Below are 14,032 nucleotides of genomic sequence, written 5' to 3'. Positions count from 1 at the left end.
TATAGTGTATATATATATATATATATATATATATATATATATATATATATATATATATATATATATATATATATATATATATTCTGTATATATTGTATTCTGTACAATTGAAAGAGGATCAAAATTTAGAGAGATAAAGTCTTAGAAACATTAACCTTTTTATCATTATTATTTCAACATTAAAATTTTTATTTCTGAATTTAAAGTACTATAATAAATGAGCTCTTCAATAGTATTGTGATTCACTAATATTAATATGTGGGGGTTTTTTTCTATTTCTGGTAGCAACTTAATAAAATGAAATTAACAAGTATGAAAGTTTTTTCTTGTCATTTCATATTTACAATGTACTAAGTTGGGCTTTCATGTATATATATATATATATATATATATATATATATATATATATATATATATATATATATATATATATATATATATATATATATATATATATATATATATATACAGTAGTCTAGTTTTAATAAAAGAAGGGTGGATTTTTTTTGTTTTTTTTTTTAAGCCTATACATAGCCTAGATTACATAGCCTAATTAATATAGCAGCCATCCCAAGTTCCAAAAACTAATTTCAGGGAGATGTTTATCATTAACCTATTATTACACCGGTTATCAATAGGCTACGAAAGTAGTACAATTAAAAAATGAAATATTATCTAGGCTAAATCAGGAGAAAGTTTCTGATTGCAGTTCTGTAAAGAAGCAGGAGAGAGTTTGGATTTGTGATACTTTAGAAATGTAAGAAACCAACGTTAGGATTTCTTTATAAAACTAAATATTCTGAGTCAGACAGGAGTTCAGAAAACTGCTGTTAAAATGAACAAAGACTGTAAGCTATTAACATTTCTGACTCCCTTTTACCAATATTTCTTTGGTGTTACTGTTTTTGCATTTTTGACGGTAGTTCAGGTATAAATAACAACTGTTATTTCTTTTGTAGAACATAAAACATGAGAACGATGTTAAAGATCTGCTATTTTTGTTTTCCACATAAAAGTAGTTCTATTTAATTGACTTCTACTTCTAGAAATAGGATAAAGACAAACAGAGGAACTCTAGTTACACTGATTCTATTTTTCTAGATTTCCACACGGTCCAAAAGTAAATTAATACAAACATTAATGTCTGGAAAATTTTTTACAAACATTTTTTACAATCTTGGTATAATTCCTGCTCTAAGTTAAAGGCACATTTTAGTGGCCCTTTACTCCAGTTAATGATTAATCAATTACTAAATTAGTTGATGATTATTTAAATAATAGATTAATATGATTCATTGTTTCAGCCCAAGATAAAATACTTGAAGTGGGCGACACAGAGTAACTACATCCCATATGTACAACTTGTATAGTGAAGTTAATATTTTAAATGCTCAGTGTCAGTTCCTCTTATAGTTGCAGTGCACATGTAAATACAATACATTTATTTACTTTCCCTTGAATGTATTATTTTGGATGATACAGAGAGAGCATATTAGATAAAAAAAAATAAGAGTGGGGTTTACCTCTTCCCAATTCTATATCTTCAAAAGAAAACACAGGATAAATCAACATATAACGGATAAAATTAGACTACATTTGGTTAAATAGGTACGAATTTACCTACTGTCTTAGTCGGTGGTAAGTTTAAATGCAAACCTTTTCAAAGTGGAAAAAAAGTCCAAATCCACATTCGTCAGAGCCAGTGATGCTTTAAACATTGATAAACAGCATCTAGTGTGTGTAGTGCTTATAAGATTTGTAGTTACGTAGCAAGAAATGCTACTGTTCTCTTTAAACAAAATGTGCCCTGATGCTCACATTAAGCATAAAAGAGCATCAATATTTTTGCAAAGGACAAAAGAAACTGAAGACCAATAGTGTCCCTACCAAAGTTGAAATCAAACCTACGCCCTTGGTGGATATACTTAAGTATATTCCGCTGTAAAATTGGTCCTATATTTTCGTTTTTTACTCCAGGATTCAACCTCGGCCGTTTCACAGGATGCACAGCTTTGAGTTGTAACTAGGTGACTGCCAGAGAGTAACCCAGAGAAAACTATCGGACTGATCCAATCAGCTCTCTGTTCAACCAGTCACCTTGAAACCTGGTTGAACAGAGCATCACTTTGGACAGAAACGCTGCACAGGTTTCACCACCAACCTCCTTTCCACACCCCGCTCTCTCTTGTTGTTCCTGCGCAATCGCAGCAATTCTAATCCGCACATGATGCACAAATTATTATACTGCCTGCCCGCTCTCACTCGCATAAAAAAAAAAACCAACCACTGCACAGTCTAAAATCGGGGATAATTTATCCAACTCGCGGGCATCCATGAATAACTATCTATATCAGAGAGACCCCCGGAACTTACGGGAGACTTGGGATGTCTGATATAGTCTAATGTAATATGCATGGTATGGTTGTATATTAGCAGAACTTACATTTCCACCATCATTTCCTCCGCCACTAGTTCACCGTTACAACTGCTGCCAAATTCCCTCTAGCCTACACTAATACTAATGCAGACTTGCTAATTAAGGACTAAACAGTTCACACACCCTACACACGATGTGGTTTGAGACGGCCCTCAATGGGCAAACAGAGGGTTAGTGGTTAGGGTTAGTGTTTAGGGGCTGGTTTAGAATTGTGCCACTCTGGTGTGTCTTTCACAGTCTGGGGTATTTCGTGATTCATTGAGAGTCCAAGCAAGTAGGCTGCACCTTGCTCAGAGGAAATAGAGAAAGAGAGATGAACAGTGGTGAAAACTGCATCTGCAGATTAATATAATACAAGTATATTAATATTGGTCTTAGGTTAATGAAAATAGCTTGTTTAAATGCTTAGAGAGTCAAATATGTTGAGGGTAATGTTTTGTTTATTGAAACAAGCCACCAAACAGAGTATCAAGCCTTTTTACCATGCCTTGTGGTTGTGCTAAACAGCACCCCTATTAAAGCTACATGTGTAATTTTCAATGACATCTAATGGTCAGACTGCAGTGACATGAACCGGTCCCCCCACTGTTTATCCCCCCTATCACCATCACCGTTCGAATCAAGTGATAATGAGTTTGTTTGTATGTTTGCTTACGTTAGAAATGTGTCAGGATTTTGTGAGCCAATCACCAAAATCCCTCTCTGTTGAGGCACCTCCTTCCATGTCCCACAGTTAGCTTCTAGAGGTCAGCCTTGACCTGCTGCCGTGTCTTCCCTCTTTGTCTCACCGGTGGACTTGTACCAGTCTCCTGCTTCGATCTAATGCAGGTAGCCTCTATAGCTACCCACGGCCAGCCATAGCCTCTCCCCCGCCTTCAGTGCTCTTATTGCTTGACTTGAGAACTGACTTAGATTTCATTTTAAAGACTTGAAACTTAATTAAAAAAACTTGTGAACACCTCTGCTCCATATTAATTGGTTAAATATCTGTTTAAAATATTTCAAAAATCAAATAATTAATAAGATGTCAATACAGCACCAAAATGTATTTAGGAAGGCTATCAGAGTTTATTTAGAGGGCAAATTATTTGGGGTCAAAGAAGCTTATTTCATGATTCATTAAAACTGTCACAAAACATCCCCCAGTTGTTATTATATTGCTTATTTTGACAGACCAGCCTAAGACCAGTTTAGCACTAACCTCTAAATCAAGTGCTGTTTTACTCTTGTTTTTTTTTTCATAGACAATGTCAAGCTAAATGTCTAAAAAATCTTTGTGTGATTCTTTCAGATTTTCAGAGTTGATAAATAAAGGTTTCATTTTTTTATTTAGATAAAATTATCCTCTAAATCAAAAAATGGTGCAGAGCTCCAACATTAAACTCTGTTTATTCTTTATTTTCAACAGAGGATCAAAGTATTATCCTGGTTTGGATGCATTACACTCAGAATGTTGACCACCAATAACATTGACTTGGATGTTCATTTTTCTGATTTATGCAACAATGCCAGGGTTACTAAGATGTTCCCAAAATGACAATGCAGTGGTTTAAATAGCATATTTTTTAATGCAATCGCCCAAAAAAGTATTCAAAATAAAAGGTCGAACCAAATAGCAAACATCAAATTTCAAAGGAAAAAAAACTGCTAAAAAGAAAGGGGGGAACCCTAATTGAAATTTTATAAGGAAAAATTAAAAATAGAAAACCAACCCAACTTGAATAAATGATAGAGTAATCCTTACTTTCATGACTATTGATTTATTGACTGTTTTATCCATACATTCCTTAAATAATTAAAAACCTTCACAATTTAGAAATTCAGTAAAGTTATTTCAAGAAGGTAACAATAAAATACTCTTTATTAAAATGTAATACCCCCTTAGACAGCATGCTGAAAGCATGTGATTCAGTACACAAATGTCTCGGTATCTATTTTAAATAACCACTAAACGGATTGTCTTTTTTTTTTTTTCCTTAGCCCACTTTCTTGTAATTTTGTTTGATGGAGCTCAATACTACAGTACTAAAAGAAAATAAATTTAGAGGGTGTAAAATACCTCAGATTGTGGCATAGGTCCATCTTTTAGTGGGAACACAAACCAATTCATACAGCCAGCGCTATAAGTACAAATTAACATATACTCAACTAAGAGAATGACCGATTGAAATTCGAGAGTGAGAATCTGGAGCAAAGCTTGTACATTTATGTGGAAATGAGTATCAGCTTTTACAGGCTTTAAAGCCTTTTACCAAAAAGGAGTTAAACTTTGGGCAAATAAGCAATTGGATTTCTTGTAATACTAATTGTTTGATAATTTTTTCTTCCACTTCACAATCATGTCCTAAGTTGTGTTGGTCGTTCTCACAAAAGATCCATTTGAAAACTGCTTTAGTTTGTAGCTCTGATGTAAAAGAGGTCTAAAAAAGTCCAAGCTGGATACATGTGTTTGCTCGGTTCTTTAAATGTCAGAAAGTAGAAATAGTAAATGGTGTCTTGATATGATTAGTAAACGGCATCTTTATTGGGTACAATCTTGTCTCGTGTTCTTAAACTTTGGGCAAACCCAAACTTATGTTCTTCATTTTTCAATATTATAGAGAGGTCACTACTACTAGAGAATTTTAAAGTGTTACAAACATGTTCCTTATTTAAAAACATTGTTTTGAAGTCTCTCACCTGTATAATATTAAAAATCCTTCATAGATACAAAACATCAGTTATTTAAGGTTTTCATGTATCCAAAAATTATTTATAGATTTCATGTCCAATCTGGGTAGCACTTTAATTTCATAGCAACAACCACATTACCAACTTCCACAAATCAATTAAATATCTGTCAAAATTTGACAGAGTTTTTGCAGGTGTGGGTGTCAGTTTCTGTCTCCAATGAAGCCCCAGGACTGCTGTTTCATCCCAGTTAGTGGGAGCAGAACCCAGTGTGCTGCAACACTGATAGCACATGTTTACATTTCCCTCACAGGAGGCTTCAAGATAGATTAAGCTGCTGTGGAAGTCTGGAACTGAACTCATCCTCATCAGTTTCCTAGACAGGGAGCTTACCTGACATACACACATGCCGAAAGACACACACACTTTTGAGTCATGAATTAGATTTATAGGATATTTCAATTCCAAACAGGTCAGTGACAAATCCAGTGTCATCCTGAGTCCCCCCACAGAAAAGGTATTTTGTCAATGACGATATGAAATGAGCCGCTTCGGGGTGTAATAACTTCTGAATGAGGAGATGTTGGCAGCCTAGGAGCTAATTTTAACTTTCCAACCAGAAATGGCAAGAAATTAAAATGGTCCAAATTGAGTGCATGCGTGTAGGCTCCTGCTGGGGGGCTGTAAAAGAGATGTTGCGTGTGGAGAGGAAACAGTTACTTCCACCATCTCCCACTGCTCAGAAACTGTGTGAGTGATGGGTACCGATAATAGTCTGGCTATCTTTGGATGCCATGAGCTCTGTAACTCACAGAGAATACCTTTTTTGCCACTTTGTTCCCCTGGTAATGGTTTCCACTGGGAGCAAGAGGAAACAGAAGGTCAAATGAAAGGAAATGCTTTCACTAATGGTGCAGGGATGAATAAAGGCATTTTTAAGAAGCTCTACAAATGTTTAATCACAGCAAGAGGCACAAACTCCCTACAGTTTTGAGGAATGCTCTTTTCAAACTAATTGGATTTAGATTTTTTTTCATAGACAAGAGTTTTAAAAAAAAGAAAACGATTAGTCAGTTACAGTATCTGGATGGCATTAATTATTTTCGATCACCCCTTGTCATTTCAATCCCATATTAAAGAAATTTCATTCTTTAATATCCAGAATATTACAACAACAACAAAAAAAAAGAATAGAAAAATGTTCTGCATGGCTGATGGTGAGACATTTGTCCATACATTTGTTACATTAAGGCTGGAATTGCATTGAAGGATAGAATTTGAGTCAATGAGTCAATGCAATCAACTGGTTTTCCTTAGATAGAAAACTTGAATCAATTTGGCTGTATGATCTGGTTGAACTGTAAAGTGCCTTGAGATGACTTGTGTTGTGAGTTGTCGCTATATATATATAAACTGAATTGAATTGAATTAAATTTTGTAGTAATTGTACTATCAAAAAGTCAAAAAACTGTAGTTAAAAGCCTTTAGCTGCTTAAAAATGCTGCAGCCAGACTTTTGATTAAATTTTAAGACAGATCATAATTCTCCTATCCTAGTTTCTCTTCAGTGGCTTCCCTTTAAATTTAGAAAACATTTTAAAATAATCCTTCTGACATATAAATAACCCTAAATAACCAAACTCCATCTTATATTAGAGATCTGATCATTCATTATGTTCCTAACAGAACATGTTTTCTCTCAATTGGCAGCCTTACAAGTGGTTCCTAAACATTTTTTAAAAGCAGAAATGGAGACAGATCTTTTAGATAACAGGCACCTTTTTTGTGCAACCAACTACTATTTTTAGTCCCTGAGACAGACAGTCTTCTTTTAAAGCAAGGCTTAAAAATGTCCTGTTTGGTCAAGCTTATAGTTAGAGTATTTGTGGTTGTCCTGAGCAATCTCTATAGTCATGCTCCTATAGGCTTAGACTGCTGGAGGACATAGGGGTCATCATTTCATCATTCTGCTTCATTCTATCTCTACTTTTCAATTTTGCATATTTTTTGTTATTTCAGTTAAAGGTTTGTGTCTGTTGTTGTTTTCTATGCTTTTTCTCATCATAGTATCTTCATATCACTTGGTTCTGTTTAGCTATGCCTGCCTATCATCCTGTAGGCAGGCATCAGCTAGGCTGATTCAGTCAACTAGTTAATGGTATATGATATTAATGGGCCTCTTCTATATTTTTGCTGCATGCATTCTCAGTCTCAACATTTACTTTGTTAATGACATAATGCAAGCACACATCTGATGTCACAAGAGTAGGAGTGGATCATGCAAAGTTAATGACTCAATGTAATCAGCTGGGGTCCTTTGATAGGTAAGTGTAGTGAACATTTAATTAATCTCACTGTATGACTAGATTTACCTTTCTCTTCAAAGTTCCTTATCATGGCAAGTGATGTAAGTTTGTGCTATAAAAGTAAATTGAATTAAATATATTGGAAGGGAAGCAAATCAAATTGTCAGATAGCACTGGTCTCCAAAGTGGAGAATGTTAGGAATCCAGTTTGTGTGGCCCGTTTGTGTGTTTCCTTTTTCCACCACCAGGAGGTGCCCTGTCTTTGCTTTCCCTCCCTGCACACCTGTGGCTCATTGGAACATTATCTGGAGGAGTATTTGAGCAGTGGGCTGTCACTACCTCGACGCCAGAGTATTTGCCAGTTTTGGGTACTCTAGCCAAGCTGAGTTTAGCTGAGTCTAATCTAGCTTTGTTTCTCTGAGTCTAACGAGTTCTTTGTCTTTGCTCTCCGGCAGGAAGCTTTCCTGTGTTACTGGATACCTGGACCTTCTCCCCCCTGGAAGGAAACACTAAGTTCACACTGAGTAAAGGAAAACCTCCACATGTTCGTTCAAGTTCCCATCGGAAATCCGAGTCCAGTCCACTCCATTACTCCTCCGGGTCCAACGCTTTTCTACCTGTCCGCCCTCCAACTTTTCACTGGATGCCCCACACAGACTGGATTCAAAGACTACCAGGCCCCACTCAAACATGAGCTCCTTTCCTGCCATGTCTAATAGCATCCAAGATTCCTACAGTCCCCGAACTGACCTCTGAACTTCCCTTCTCACTTACAGTTCTGGTTCACCAGCTCACTGAGTACCAGATCCTACTCCTGTTGACTTCCACAATAAACCTGTTAAACTTTTATCGTGCTCTCTGAGTGGTTTCTCTGTATGTGGAACAAATTCGTAAAACAGAGAAGACTAAAGAGGACATCATTGTTGAAAACAAATCATAAAAAGCCAGACTGTAATTTGCCAAATATAATGACAGGCCACAAAGCTCGAGAGATAATGTCCAATGGATCCAACACTGTGACCAATGAGCACAACTGACAGTGACGTAGTAAGCGCGACAGAAAGCTGGTGGGGGAGTTTAAACAAACAGCCTGTCGGTAAAACAGTGAATATGTCCTTCTTAAAAATGAATGAGCGTAGAGCCTCTTCCTGCTCACATTTCAACGAAAACCCAAAGTCTATAATTCTTCCAAAACTGATTCCAAAGCTGAGTCAAAAATCGCCATCAAAGCTAGCAGTCCTTCACACACGACTATGCTGAGAGAGGGCCACTGCAGACTGGCTGCGGTTAGCCCTGGCTGGGGGGGATTTTTCTTCCCTTTCATACCTCGCCCCGGTTTTTCCTTTTGGGGGTCTATGGGGAAGTAAATTTGGGAATGGGTTAAAATTTTAGTTTTTTCTTTTTCTTTTTTCTTTCTTTTTCCCGGGGCCCTTTCCTTTTTTATTTTCCCTTTTTACCTTTTCCTCCCCCCTTTTTAAAACCTTTTTCCTTTTTCCCTTTTCCACTTTCGTTAAAATTCCCCTTCTTTTCCTTCCTCTCCCCCTTTTCCTCCCCGGGGGGGTAACCTTTCTACCTGCCGGCCCTTTTCCCTTTTCAGGGACCCCCGGGGGTTCTGCCAAAGGGCACCCCCCTTTTTTTCCCCTTTCCGGGGATTTTCTTTTTCTTTTTTGCCCGGGGGGGGGGGGGGGGGGGGGGGGGGGTGGTTTTTCCCCTTTTTCTTTTTTTTCTTTTTTTCTTTTCTTCCGGGGGTTGGGGGACCGTTCCTTCTCCTGTTGTTTCCGGGTTTTTTTTCTGCTTTCTTTTTGGGGTTTTTCAGGTGGGGGGGGGGGGGGGGGAAAAAAGGGGTTTTTCTTTTCCTTTTCCCCCTAGGGCCGACTTTTTGGGATTTAAATGGGGGCCCGTTTTTTCGGGAAATTCCCGGGGGGGTCCTCCTGGGGGGGCCTTGAGCCCCTTTTTCCCGTGGTGGGGGGGGGGGGGGGGGGGGGGTTCCCCCTTTCTTGGGGGGAATTTTCCCCCTTTTTTAAAAAGGAGGGCGAGGCCTTTTTTTCTTTTTCCCGGCCCAAAAACGTTTTTCTTCCCTTTCCCCTTTTTGGTCCCCCTTTTTTCCCGGGTCCTTCACGGGGGGTTTTTATTTTTTTTTGGGGCCCCCGGCTTTTTTTCCTTTTTACCCTTTGGCTCCTTTCCTTTTTTCTTTTTCCTTTCCTCTAAAATTTTCCCTTTTTTTCCCCTTTTCGCTGTTTTCTTTTGTTTCCCCGTTTTTCTTTTTTTTTTTTCCCTTTTTTTTCCTTTTTTTATCCCAAAACGGGAAATGGACCCCCTTTTAAACTTTCCCAACCCGTGCCCCTTCCTTTTTTTTCCCCTTCTTTCTTTCTTTTTTTCCGGGGGTTTTGGGTTTTTTCCTCCTGCGTCTTGCAGCTTTAAATCGAAAACCCGGTTGAAATCCGGGAAATTCAAAAACACCTCAGCTTTGGGTGATTGGCCCGCCATTCTCAGCCTGGGGAAATTAAATCGAAGCTAGACCCCACTCGCGGGGCCAAAAATTTTTGGCCGCGGGCCCGGGTGGGGCATTTTTATAGGTATAAATAAAGCCAACCTGTGGGGGAATTAAAAGCGGGTTGAAAGGTTTCTGACCTTCTGTGGATTTTTTTAAAAATTCTCTTATTTGGGGGGTTTTGCCATGGTGCGGGGCCCATGTCCCTGAGGCTTTGTTCTTTGACCAGCTTTTTAAAAGGGTTTTGAGCCCTGGCCTGATGACGTTGCTCTTTGTTTTGTCAAATTTCCTGTCTGTCTTAACAGAAATTTAAGTGAAAAAAAAAAATTTGACAAAAAAAAAACATTTTTGGGGAAAATTGAAAATCATTTTTTTCTTTCTTTGAGTAAATTTTAAAATAACTTTTTTATTGAAGAAATGTTAAAGACACCCCAAAAAAAATTATACTTTGCATACATGGGAATTGATGCATACGATTTAGGGTTTTCACCAATTATGACATTAAATTAAAAGGGTTATTACTAAAAATTTCTAAAAAAATTTTTGGGGGGGGCCCCCCCCCCTGCCGGGTTCTGGGTAAGGGCCAATAGGGCCCGGGGCAAGTGACATTGGGGCTCCCCAGACCAACGCTTACGCCTTTGGGGGCTGTGGGGGGAAGGGAAAAAAGAGGGCTAGTTAAAATGGGCAAAGAGAGCTGTGGGGCCCTTGTGCTAAAATTTGGGAAATAGACTGGGGCACGCATATGTTTGCACAAGGGTAATAGGGGTTGTCCATTTTTAAACCGAAAGTGGGTAAAGTGCATTTGGGGGGCGCTGCCCGAAAGTAGGTCCCCTTTGGCACCCGATGAAAAAAATCCCCAAATTGGGGGGGGCCCCCGCCCGCCTGCTAAGGGGCCATTGAAAGTGATGAAATCACCTTGGGGCCGGGTTTTCCCCCGCCTTCTAAGAGCCATTGCAGTGATGAAAATCCCCAATGGCGGGCCCTCCGCCCGAAATGCCGGGCCCCAATTGCGGTGTTGAAATTAAAAATGGCCTTATGGAATTCCCAAAAATGTATGAGTGTGTTTAAGGAAAAAGGTTTTTAAATTTTGTAGAGTCCCTGGGGTTTTTATTTTGAAATTTCATCTTGGGAAATGGTGCATCAAAAGAGGGGTCATGCCCAGCATGATAAAAATTTCCATTTCCAAATTTAAACCACTGGTTTTCCATGTTTTTGGGTTTTTGTTTGCGGTATTTCAGATTTAAATTGGGACTTTTTTTTGTGAAATTTTGCTTTTGGGGTGTGTTTTTAAAAAGGGTTTCACTAGAGTCTAATAAAAACAAACCTAAAAGGGGTTTGGGTCTTTAATGTTGACCCAATTTGCATCAAAATTAAGGGCTTGTATTATTTTGAGGCTTTTATTTTGTAGGGCCCATGGAGTCTTTTTTTTGGGGAAAGTCCAACGAGTTGTGTTTTAGAGAAAATTTTTCCAGCCCCCCACAAGGATTGTTGAGGGATTTTCCCAATCTTAAAATTTCACCCCTTTTTTTTCCCATGTTATTAGGGTATTTTAGTGAAAGGGGGAGGCTTTTATTTTAAAAATTTGCCCATAGGGTTTTTTTTTTTAAACAGTCTCCTAGAGTCTTTCCCTCTAAAATGGGGTTGAGTTTTGGGTATAATTTTTTGACCCCCATAAGGGAAATTAAATATATGTAAAAAATATGGGGGGCTTTTATTTTTTTGGGTCCCCCGGGGGTCTTTTTTTGAAAGTCTATCTTTTGGGTTTGGCAAGGGAAGTTTTATGGCACAGTCATATATTTACCCAAATTTCCCAATGTTAAAATCATTTGCTTTCACCCTCCATTAAAATTAATATGTCCTGTTTAAAACAGCAGGGGGGAAAAAATCCCCTTTGAAGCACGGTTTTACCCTTGACAACGCAAAAACGACCCCTGCCCAAGTGACAGAGAGAAAAACGCACACTATGGGCCCCTTCGCTCTCAGGTTTTTTTTAAATTGGGAGGAAACAGCTCCGAACAAACGCCCGCTTAGCAAAAAACGTTGGGGGTTATTAAAAAAATTTTCTTCACCATGACATCAGAAATTCCTTCAAACTCCAACTATGCCAACTTTGGGTGTATGTTGTTTTTTTGAAAACAAAATTTTATGACGAGTTAAAAAACACATAGTGATTTTCCGTTTTGCCCCCCCTTTTTCTGCCCCAAAAAACCAATAAAAAACGGCCTCTGTTTTTTGACCCGCTTTAGGTCGGTCGGGGGGTTTTTTTAAGGGGAAAAGAAATTAACCCTTTCCCCGAAAATTCCGAAGACATTGTGGGGGTCCAGGGGTTTCAGTCTCCCAACTGACCAAAAATGGTGCCCCTTTGCTAAAAATATTTGGCCGTGGGGGGCCCCGAGTTTAAAAAATTTTTTTGGGCCCTTAAAAAAAAAAGTTTGCCTCCCCACTCAAGCTTTTCATTTCTCTCCACTCTAGAAGGGGGGTTTTTTGCAAAAAACTTTGTGGGGGTTTGAGGTCTGATTATACAAAAAACCTTTACCCATTTTATCAACTTTTCCCGTCTTTCATTTTTATGCAGGGGAAGGATTATCAAACAAACTGAGTTTAAAAACTTTTTTTTTTTCTAATGAATGAAAGGGCCGAAAACAGTAAAAGCGCTGTTTTTTTTGCTTTTTTTTACCTTCCCCCATTAAATTTTCCTAGGGGTTTTTTTGCGACGTTTTCGCTAATAATTTCGCAAAACCTTCGGCTAATGAAAAAGGTTTTTTTTAAAGGGCACGCATCGCACCTTTGGCCCCGGGAGCGTGTCCCAACTCGGGGCCCCGATCCAAAAAAAACCGTGGGGGAACAAATTACGCCCCGAATTTTTTGGGGCGAGGAAACATAAGCTATAAAAAAATTACCGGAACTAAAAAATTTTCCTAAAAAAAATTTTAAAGGGGGGCCCTACCCCCGTCTGGGTTTAACGGGCCATACGGCCCGGGCAAAGGGGACATTGGGGTTCCCCAGAAAAAACTGTTACGCCTTTGAGGGTTTTCCCGAGGGGGGGGAAAAGGGGGGGCCTAGGCCCAAGGGGCAAAAAAGAGCTTGGTTTGCCACTTGTGCTGAAAATCGGGGAAAAAATAGAGGGTGCCAGCAATTTTGATGCAAAAAGGGGTTTAATATTGGTTTTCCCATATTGAACCGCAGGGGGGTAAAAGGGCGGGTTGACGGGCTTTTGGCCCCGGGGCCACTGCTAAGACCCCAATTGCAGTAAATGAAATCCCCATTGGCGGGCTTCCCCCCCTTTTTTAAAGACCCCAAATTTAGGTGTTTGAAAATTAAACCTTTTGGGCGGGTTTCGCCCCCTGCTAAAAGCCATTGCAGTGTTTAAATCCCCCATTGGCGGGTTTTCGCCCCCCCTTCTAAGAGGCCTTTGCAGTTTTAAACCCACCTTGGGGGGGTTTCCCCCCCCGCTTGCTCAGAGCCATTGCGGGTGATGAAATTTACAAATGGTTTATGAGCAATTTTCCCCAAAAATGAAATGAGGGGTTTTTATAAGGAAGAGGGCTTTTATTCTGTAGATTTTCCCTTTTGTGTTATTTTGAAAGTCTATCATGGTGGGGGAAAAATTAAAAAGATGGGCACCCCAAAGCAGGGGGGTTATAAAATCCCCAATTTCCAAAATTTTAAAACCCACTGGTTTTTCCTTTTGTTATTAGGTAAATTTTAGGGTTTTGATTTAAAAAGGGGGAGGACTTTTATTGGGGAAATTTGCTTTTTGGGGTGTGTTTTGAAAAGGTCACTAGATTTCAATAAAAAAAACCGGGAAGGGTTTTGGGGTCATAAGGGTTGGGGCCCCCATTTGCATAAATTTTAATGAAATTGTATAATTAGAGGCTTTTTATTTTGTGGGGTCCCGGGGTTCTTTTTTTTTGGGAAAAATCCCAAACCAAGTTTGGTTTTTAGGAGGAAAATTTGTTAAAAGTTTCCCGGGAATTTATAGTTGATGATTTAAAAATCGTTAAATCACTTTTTCCCATTTATTAGGGCAGTAGATGAAGAAAGAAATGGGAGGCTTTTTTTTTAAAAATTTCCCATAGGGTGTTTTTTTAAACGGTCTCCTAGAGTTTTATTCCCCCAAAAAGGGGGG

This window comes from Cyprinodon tularosa, unplaced genomic scaffold (genome assembly GCF_016077235.1).
Source record: "Cyprinodon tularosa strain WSP-4 unplaced genomic scaffold, ASM1607723v1 ctg357, whole genome shotgun sequence".
Lineage (NCBI taxonomy): Eukaryota > Metazoa > Chordata > Actinopteri > Cyprinodontiformes > Cyprinodontidae > Cyprinodon > Cyprinodon tularosa.
Note: the sequence above shows the minus strand (reverse complement) of the source record.